The sequence below is a fragment of the Frankliniella occidentalis genome, unplaced genomic scaffold, assembly GCF_000697945.3.
Source record: "Frankliniella occidentalis isolate FOCC.00 unplaced genomic scaffold, Focc_3.1 Scaffold84, whole genome shotgun sequence".
NCBI lineage: Eukaryota > Metazoa > Arthropoda > Insecta > Thysanoptera > Thripidae > Frankliniella > Frankliniella occidentalis.
Window position 1 is genome coordinate 298,394 of NW_026267213.1, and position 3,942 is coordinate 302,335.

A 3,942-nucleotide genomic window follows, 5' to 3' on the forward strand; every position below is an offset into this window, starting at 1 on the left:
GGGCAGGGGAGGGGGTGCGTAATGGAGAGGCACCGAGTCGCGGCCTCCCCGGCCTCCCTTGGCACCTTCTCGTCACCCGGCCTCCCCGGCCTACCCTGCCCATCGAACGGAGCCCAGCACGTGGAGGAGCAGGGCGCAGGCCACTAGGCCTCACTACACCCAGAAAATTATATTCTTGAAACAAGGCCAAATGTCTTGCATGAAGGTCTTTTATGACCTTAAAAATAATGGAAATTTTCCTTTTAAGAAGTGTCGTTAAAATAAAGAAAAAGTTTCGTGAGATTTCCCGAAATTTACTTGACAACAATGGAAATGCCATAAACCAAGGATAAGTTTCATTGTATTTTTTAAAATGCATTTTCCTTGGTTTAAGGGTACCATTCTCTAGGTGTAGATGCCGTCGGTACGTGAGGACGTCGTGCTGGTGACGCGGACCGTAAAACTCTATCATCTGAATCATTTGTTCACGCGAGCTGTTTCTTGGAAGCGCCTATCTGACTGCGAGTTGGTGGCACGAATCGGTCAGGTGGCCCGACGACCCTCTCACTTCCTGCACCAGCATGTCGCTTTCTGGGCGAGGTGAGGACGCAGTGAGCAGAGTTGTATGTGTACGCACGTACTTGTGCCGTGAGGCAGCGAGGAGGACCCCGCACCCTGATCGTGGGGAGCCCAGAGAAGGAGAGGAAAGCCCGGCCCGGCCTACGCAAAGGCCCCACCCCCTCTGCTGCGGCATATTCTGCTAAGATAAATATACAATATTTTCTGCTCCTTCCGCCCCGCTGTTGTGCTATCGCACATTGCGCCCCGCGGCGCAACCGCGGGGGTCGCGTGGTTTTCTCCCCCCCCCCCCACTCCCACACGTGCCGTTGGACTTCCCTGCAGCCACGTAGTACGCCCGCGCCCGCTCCGCCTCCCCCGCGGATTTGGCTTTACCTTTGGCGATGTCGCTAGCAGTTAGCCGCCGCGCCCCGCCCACGCCCCCCAGCCCGTCAGCAACCATTAAGGCACGTCCGTTCTATAATTCGCCGCGGCGCTGAGGTGCTGCTTCAGCCTGATCGACGGCACGGGGGTAGTCTGCGCGGGGCCCTCCTCGTACTCGTGCTCTTACTTTGTGCGCTCGTGCTCCTGCTCGTACTTGTAAAGTTGGTGCACTAAATGTAGACAACCTGGCAGGGCAGGACAGTCCCTATTGTGTGTGAGTACAATGGAGCCCTATTGTACCCACAATGGGGACTGGCCTGCCGTGGTGTCTACATTTAGTGAACCAACTATACTCGTGCTCGTCCTAGTGCTCGTGCTGCGCGGAGCTCTCTTTATGCTCGTGCTCGTGCTTGTACTCCTGCTCGTGCTGCGCAGGGCCCTCTTTGTGCTGACGTGTTCGGCGTGCGCGCGGGCGGGCGGGCGTTGCCAGTCCGTGTTCGCTGTAGGACGGGCGCCCTGCGCCCTCCACACTCGGTCCGGTCCGGCCCCGCTGTGCGAGTCACGTCCCTTACGCAGATGGCCGGGCCTCTGCGCCGGAGCCGGCGCTAAACACCGTGATTAGGAGCCGCTGGGGGAGGCCGGGGGAGGCGCCCTATCCGGCGCGGGCGGTATGGCACGGCGGCGGTGGGCCAGAATGTTTAAAGGGCGACCTTCGGGGGAGGAGGGCGTTGTGGCCGCGCGTGTCCTTGGGTCGTTGTCCTGCGGGGCGGGGCCAGGGCCCCTGGGCCAGGGCCCCTGTGAAGGTCACGCCGCACCGTGACCGCAGGGCCGCAGGGCCGCGCAGGGCACTGCAGGCCGCCGCAGAGGTGTCCTTGGATCCAGACTGATGCGTGGCCATGAAAGGGGAAAGAAATGGTGTGGCGGCGCGGCGCGGTGCGGCGGTGGGAACAGCTTTACAAGAAAAACGTGTCGCTATCATGGGAAAGACGTTCGTGCGGTGCAGCGGCCTGCAGCGGCGCAGCGGCCCGGCAAGGCCAGCGAGAGTGCAACGCAGTGCGGCGCAACGCAACCCGGCCGGCCCGGGAACTCAGACCAACCGCGTCCAAAGTCACTCGGGCGACGTGCTTTTAATAAACGCGCCGCACGAGGACCTCACACAACCTCACACCGCCGTCGTTGGGCTCACCTCGGCGTGTCAAGCACGGAAAATTGCGTACTCGGAAATCTGCTAATTAACAGTTTCGTTCCGAGTCAGCAGCGTCAGCAAATGGGGACGGCCCCGTTTGTAGCTCCAGTTGTAGCTACAACCACGGCCACAGAGTTAATACGGCGTAGCTCGCGACCGCTCGCGACTTACACCGTTTCTTGTTTCAAGCACATTTTTTCCTTGTTTCAAGTAAATGCAAACCCAAGATCAATTTTACTCCTGAAACAAGCTGAAATTATCTTTCGAATAAGAGAAAAATCTTATTCCTAAGACAACATTATTGACTTGTTTCAAGTGTGAACTAAACTTTGGAACAGCATGCTCTTGAAACAAAAAACCGTATATCTGGGTGTATGGTGCTTTACCATCGAGGTCGACAGGGGACAAGGCAGTAGAGCCAGGGTTCGACCGGAGAGGCATAGCTATCTGTGCAACTCCGAGCAGCGTACGGTGCCGAGCACAGCAGCTCGACGACACGGAGGTGCTATATGGGGCCTCATCCGGCCGCGAAGAGTGCAATTCCAAAAGTGTTTTGGCGGTGTCCTCACCTGTGTCTGTGTGTCTCAATGCCCATCCTGCTTGGCGCGAACGGCGCGCGCTCCTCGGTCAGCGCGTGAGCATGAAACACGCGCCAGCGCAGCCAGGGCTTGTACTCGGGGAAGGATGGGGGCGTAGCCGGAGTTTCCGGTTTCCACTCGGGTCCGCGCAACGAGAGGCGGCGCCGCGCGCCTCTACCGAGTGGGGCTCGACAATCACGTGTGTGTCTTCTCCCTTTCGCTTGATTCGGCGCACACGACCACCCACACGGCGGCGGAGTGGGGGCGCGCGGGGCAAGGCGACACGAGCCCTTCTCTTTTTGGTGTTGCGCGTCGTTACACGTCTCCCCGTCTACAACAAGAGAGGAGAGACCGGATAGCGAAGACAAACTCCCCGTCGTTGCGTGCTTGGTCACATTATTAAAAAGGCTGTCATATCCGCCTCCGAATAATGTACCAACATACTTACTTTATTCCAAATCTTTACTACTCGACACCTGAGACTGGAGGAGAGGTTTACTACTCGACACCTGAGACTGGAGGAGAGGCAGTTCAGCTGGCCCCTGTTCGCAACTCACGCAGTTCAGTCAGTCGCATTGTTCGAGACTCGCACAGTTCCCATCGAGTTCCCATCTCCTTAGCGAAGAACTTCGAGAGTTTCGAACAGCGTGAGGTGGCACTTCTTGTCATGCCACCACAACAGTCAACACCACAGAGTGTCCCATAGACCACGTACTGTTTTTTGCTCACGCTGTACCGCATTCACGTGTGTGGGTGGGTTGCATACTCTCACGGCGCCCGAAGGTGCCAAGGTGAAGAACGCAAGCCCACCCCACGCCTGCATGCAGTGTTACAAAAAAAAATTGTACGGAGTGGGACATTCCGGTAAAAGAAAAAAAGTTTAGTTTTATACTCTGATAGTTTGTCTGAATTGAAATGTGCAGCGGAATTTACATAAATCGAAACATGGAAACTTATTATCATTTTACTTTGAAATGTACTTTGTACCTTTTAAACATTACCGAAACTCTCCCACAGTTTCTTTCATTTTTCATTGGATTGTCTCTGTACGAACGGATAAAAATCAAAGCTTTTCATGAACGTTTTCATTTCCAACATTTTCGTCCAAACTGTTACGCCCTATTATGTAGGTACTGGTAAAAAGTACCCTAAAAAGCAGTTACACGCATTATTTACGACCAGTTAGCAATTTGTGCCTAACCTACAATTTAAAATAATAAATGTCTCATCTACTAAAAAAATAAAAATGTTATTGCC